Raw genomic sequence first — 6,377 nt, 5'->3', positions numbered from 1 at the left:
ATGTTGATTCTTCCTAGCCATGAGCATGGTATGTTTTTCCATTTGTTAACATTTTCAGCTATTTCTTTTCTTAGAGTTTCATAGTTCTCTTTATAGAGATCTTTCACGTCTTTTGTTAGGTAAATTCCCAAATATTTCATCTTCTTTGGCACTACTGTGAATGGGATAGAGTCCTTAACTGCTTTTTCAATTTGACTGTTGTTGGTGTATATAAAGGCTACCGATTTATGAATGTTGATTTTGTAACCTGAGACGCTGCTGTATTCCTTGATCACTTCTAGGAGTTTTGTAGTAGAGTCCCTAGTGTTTTCCAGATACACAATCATATCATCTGCGAAGAGCGAGAGTTTGATCTCTTCTGACCCTATATGGATACCCTTGATCGCCTTTTCTTCCCTAATTGCGGTGGCTAAAACTTCCATTACAATGTTGAAAAGCAATGGAGACAATGGGCAGCCTTGTCTGGTTCCTGATCTGAGTGGAAATGATTCCAATTTAACTCCATTCAATATGATATTGGCTCTGTTGATATTTGTTTTGTGTCCCAGGATATGATCAATTTTGGAGAATGTTCCATGGGGTAATGAGAAGAATTTATATTCTTTATCTTTGGGGTGGAGTGTTCTATATTCGTCTATCAAGCATAGTTGTTCTAGGGTCTCATTTAAATCTCTTACATCTTTGTTTAATTTCTGTTTAGAGGATCTGTCCAGCTCTGTTAGAGGAGTGTTAATGTGCCCTGTTATTATGGTATTATCAGATATCATATTGCTCAGACCGAGTAAGGTCTGTTTCAAGAATCTGGGAACATTTAAATTGGGTGCATATATATTTAGAATTGAAACGTCTTCCTGTTGTATTTTTCCCTTGACCAATATAAAGTGACCATCTTTGTCTTTTTGACTTTAGTTTCTTTAAATCCACATGTATCTTTCACTGGGGAAAGATTTCCTATTTAACAAATGGTGCTAGGTGAACTGGCTGGTGACTTGTAGAACACAGAACCTGCACCCTTACCTTTTACCATTAACAAAAATTTATTATCGTTGGATAAACAATTTAAACTTAAGACATGAGACCATCAAAATACTAGAAAAGTGTGCAGGGAAATCACTTGAAGAATTCAGCCTGGGAAATATTATATGAGGAGGACCCCCATAGCAATTGAAACAACACCAAAAATATATTACTGGGATCTGATCAAACTTCTTCAAAGCCAGGAGCACAGTAACTAAAGCAAGCAGACAGCCCTCAGAATGGGAGAAGATATTTGCAAGTTCTGTTTCTGACAAAGGTCTGATAACTGGAATCCACAGGGAACTCAAACCAATTAATAAGAAAAGAACAAATAAGCCCTTTTCTTTATGGGCAAGAGTCCTGAACCAAAGTTTCACTGAAGGTGATAGGTGCAAGTCCTACAAACACGTGAAAAATGCTTATCATCTTTAATCATCAGAGAAATGAAAAACAAAACCACTTTGAGATATCATCTAACACCAGTAAGAGTAGCTCACATCACAAAATCCCAAAACTACAGATTTTGGTGTGGATGTGGAGAGAGGGGAACACTTCGCTGGTGGTGGAAATGCAAACTAATATGACCCTTTTGGAAAGAAGGTTGGAGAATACTCAAGAAACTAACAGTAGACCTACCATTTGATCCTGCAATTCCTTTACTAGGTATATACCCAGATGATAAAAAATCATTTTACAACAAAGAAATTTGCACCAGAATGTTTACTGCAACCTAATTCATAATTGCCAAGCCATGGAAGCTGCCCCAGTGCCCATCAACTCATGAATGGATTAACAAATTATGGCATATGTATACCATGGAATACCATGCAGCCATAAAAATATGGAGAATTTGGGTGGTGCCTGTGGCTCAAAGGAGTAGGGTGCTGTCCCCATATGCCAGAGGTGGTGGGTTCAAACCCAGCCCTGGTCAAAAACTGCAAAAAAAAAAAAATGGGGACTTTACATCTTTTATATTTACATGGATGGAGCTGAGATATATTCTTTTTAGTAAAACATCTCAAGAATGGAAGAAAAAGTAATCAGTGTACTCAATACTACTATGAAACCAACATATAATCACCTAGACATTCATATGGATGATAAAACTTTACTATGGTCCAGAAAGAAAGAGGGAAGAGGAGGATGAGTTGAGGGAAGGGGAAGGTTGAGAGGAAGGAGGGTATTTGATGGGACCTCACCTAATGTGCATAATGCAATGGTACATTTTAAAACTATTAAGAATAGAGTAGAAATGTCTTACCACAACAAATAAGCAAGCAAGAAGATGGTTATGTTAATTAGTTTGATATAAGCATTGCACACTGTTTATCACCTCTGCACAGTGTACCCCATACATGCATTAATGTACACAGTCATGATTTAATAAATAGAAAAAAGAATCAGTAGGCAGTATGGTCCAGATTTCCAATTAAAGTTGCTCTTTGGTGCTGTCTCTGCCCACCAAATCAAGCTCACAAGACTGCCCAGCTGAGAGCACTGGCCCAAAGTTCAGGAGAGTTGCTTATGCACTGGGCCACATCCAGGCAATTGAGCACTGAGGGCTATAGCTCTGTGGACAGCATAGGCCCAAATCTCAGCAAAGTTGCTCAGGCACTGGGCACCACCTGCTTGGTTAAGACCAGGAGGCTGCCGTCTGGTGGTGGGGGTGCAAGTCTAAAGTTCAGATAAGAGTCACTCAGGCACCAGGCACCACCCACCCAATTGAGCACAGAGAGCCTCCATCAAGTGGAGAGTGTTAATTCAAAGTTCAGTAGAAAGTCTATTAACCCATGTCCCTACACACCTAATTAGGCTCAGTGAGCCACACCTGGTGGAGGCCAGCGATTCAAAGTTTAGTCCAAAATTGCTTAAACCTTGGCCCTTCCCACCCAGTTGATATCAGAAAGCCCACCTGGTGGAGGTCTAAGGCCCAAAGTTCAGTCCAAAGTCATTTAAACCTCAGCCTCACCCACCCAGTTGAGCTCAGAGAACCCCGCCCGGTGGAGGCCAGACATCCAAAGTTCAGTCCACAATCGCTTAAACCTCAACCCCCACCCCCACCCCCACCTAGTTGAGCTCATAAAGTCTCACCTGGCAGAGGTCAGAGGTCCAAAGTTTAGTCCAAAATCACTTAGATACCTAACTGCCCATCCAATCAAATTCAGAGAGCCATGCCTGGCAGAAGTGGCATGTCCAAAGTTCCATCACAAGTCAAAGTTCTTTAATCACTCAGAAGTAGTCCTGAAGGGCAGAAAACAGAGTTGCCTGAGAATTCTTGAGGAGCTGGAGATGGGTAGTTCACCCTCTTTCCACAAAAGCTTGGCTTCCCATGCTATTGTTCTCACCCTGCAGCTAGGTGGCTGGCAGACTTCCCCAGGTTCCCAGTGAGCTTGTCAAACACTTTGGACTCTACAAGGGGCAGTCCTTCCAGCAAGGAGGGTGGGGAAGAGAGATCTGGGTGCTCAGGATTGCGGGAAAAACATTTGGTCTCTTGTGCCAGATTGAATGGAGCCTAGTCTCAGGGTGGGACCTCAATAATGAAGGAGAACTAGGACTTAGCAAATGCTCTCCCGTGGGATAAAGTTAGGAGACTTTTTTTTTTATTTTAGATATTTTTATTATTCCAAATTTGTTATTCATCAGGAGTGACTGAAATGAAAAATATAATTGAGTCCCATCATCATCATGGAAATGGCTTTAAGAGAAAATTGGTAAGATGAATATTATTGCTTCCCATTTTCAACCAGTAAATAGTTACCATTGATAAATAGACAGCCATGAGCCTGTCGAGAATGTTCAAGATATGCTATATAATACAACATGCCTGTTCACAGGGGGAAACTAGGAAATAACTTATGTGTACTTCTTGATTTCATCGTATAAGACAAGAACAAAAGCACCACCCATGCCTCTGACAACATTGGACCATGCACCCTTGAAAAAAGCTTTGCCTCCTTCATCACGAAGGATTTTCCTCCAGCAGTCAATCGTGCCAGTGTACATGATGTCAGTTCGTTTGCGCCCTGACTGCATCATCATGCGACGGCGAACAGTGTCAAACGGATAGGAAGTCAACACAGCAACGGCAGTGACAGACTGTGCAATCATCCAACTGACGATGATGTGAGTATTCTTGGGATCTGCAAGCATTCCCCTTTGCAGTGTCATAGATACCGAAGTAGGAGCTCGGTAGATGATAATACCCTGGACAGACACGTTAAAGCCTTGGTATAGGCCCCTAAGCCCATCAGATTTGTAGATCTTAACCAGGCAGTCATCAAGGCCTTTGAATTCCCTTTCCGCTCCAGCTTTACCCACATCAGCTTCTAGACGGGTACGAGCAAAATCAAAAGGGTACACAAAACACAGGGATGTGGCCCCAGCGGCACCACCTGATGCCAAATTCCCTGCAAAGTAGCGCCAGAACTGGGTCCTCTTGTCCACACCACCCAGGAAGATCTGCTTGTATTTATCTTTGAAGGCAAAGTTGAGAGCCTGGGTGGGGAAGTATCAGATGACATTGGCCAGGTTACCACGCCAGAAGGACAGGACTCCCTGCTCCTTGGGGATACGGACCACGCAGTCTATAATACCCTTGTATTGCTTATCCGCGGTGATTTGCTTGCTGGCATGCTGTACCTGCAGCAGCAGCTTGACTCGCTCGATGAGCGCTACCGCAGTCTTGGAGATGGCCGCGGCCACTCCACCTGCCAGGAAGTCCTTGATGAAGGACACAGTGGCATCTGTCATGTTGAAAGGAAAGAAGAGGCACGCGACTGCAAGACAGGACTAGGCCAAGAACCGGCTTTGATTCCGGGGCTATCGAGTTAGGAAACTTTTGAACTCAGTTTGCTAGCTGACTGGTTGCCCACCACAAAGCTCCCATTTGGGGAGTGAGATCTCCCTTCCTCTGGGAGCTGGGGTCATATTCATTTTTCTTTCACTTTCTTTTTTTTTTTTTGCCACTTGATTCAGCCTGGGTGATGTGTACCTCACACAGTCCTCTTGGTGCAGAGCTCTTTTCATTCGGATTCCATGCACTTCAGTCCAATCTCTCTCCCTTTGGGCACGAACCTCTGGCAAAAGCTGCTTCTAGTCAGCCATCTTCTGACAATTCCAGAAGGTCTACTTTAGTTCTTTGAGGATTCTTCATATTTCTTTCCAAAAAGTCTGTATTAGTTTGAAATCTCACTAGCAGTGTAAAAGTGTTTCCTTTTTTCCACACCCATGCCATCGTCTGAAGTATTGGGACTTTGTGATGTGGTCTAATCTTACTGGGGTAGGTAATATTTCAGACTGGTTTTGATTTGCATTTCTATGATGATTAGAGACATTAAGTATTTTTTTATGTGTTTGTTGGTCATTCATCTGTCATATTCAGAGAAGTTTCTCTTCAAGTCTTTTGTCCACATATGGAGAAGATTGCTTGCTCTTTCTTATTGTTTAATTTGAGTTCTCTATAGATTCTAGTTATCAGGCCTTTGTTAGATTCATAACATGCAAAAATCTTCTCCCATTCCAAAAGCTGTCTGTTTGCTTTGTTTGTGGTACCCTTAGTTGTGCTAAAAAAGCTTTTTAGCTTAATAAAATCCCAGTTATTTATTTTTGGTGTTGCTACAACTCCCAGGGTGTCTTCTTCATAATGTTTTTTCCAAGGCCAGTATCTTCAAGTGTTTTCCCCACACTGTCTTGTGGGGAAAGAATTTTTATTGTCTTGTGTCTTAAATGTAAGTCTTTTATTCAGAGAGAATAAAATATTGTCAATGGTAAGAAGAGTGGGTCCAGTTTCAGTCTTCTATATATGGATAACCTGTTCTCCCAGCACCATTTTTTAAATAAGGATTCTTTTCTCTAGTGCATGTTTTTTTTTTTGTCTCCTTTTGCAGTTTTGGCTGGGGGTGGGCTTGAACCCACCACCTCTGGCATATGGGGTCAGCGCCCTACTCCTTTGAGCCACAGGCACTGCCCCTCTAGTGCATGTTTTTGTCAGGCTTGTTAAAGGACAAATGATGATATGTGGCTAGATTCATCACTAGATTCTATATTGTACTCCATAGATCTATGACTATTTTTGTGCCAGTATCATGCTGTTTTGACCACTATAGACTTGTGGTATTACCTGAAATCTGACAACGTGATGCATCCGGATACATTTTTGTTTCAAAGAACCGTATTTGCTATTCAGGATTTTTTCTGGTTCCATATTACTTGAGGTACCATTTTGTCAATTATTTAAAGTATGACATTGGTGCTTTGAAGGGGATTACATTAAATCTATAGATTGCTTTGGGTAGTATGGACATTTTAACAATGTTGATTCTTCCCAGCCACAAGCATAGTATGTTCTTTTATTTGTTGAC

General features: G+C 41.7%; 1 pseudogene; it reads right to left on the bottom strand.

Moving 5' to 3' along the window:
- Positions 1-3,614: 3,614 nt before the first annotated feature.
- Positions 3,615-4,823, bottom strand: LOC128577143 (ADP/ATP translocase 2-like; annotated as a pseudogene).
- Between the last annotated feature and the right edge of the window lie 1,554 nt (positions 4,824-6,377).

Source organism: Nycticebus coucang, chromosome X (assembly GCF_027406575.1).
Source record: "Nycticebus coucang isolate mNycCou1 chromosome X, mNycCou1.pri, whole genome shotgun sequence".
NCBI lineage: Eukaryota > Metazoa > Chordata > Mammalia > Primates > Lorisidae > Nycticebus > Nycticebus coucang.
The sequence above is the reverse complement of the archived record's forward strand: the minus strand, read 5'-3'. Positions and strand labels throughout refer to the sequence as shown.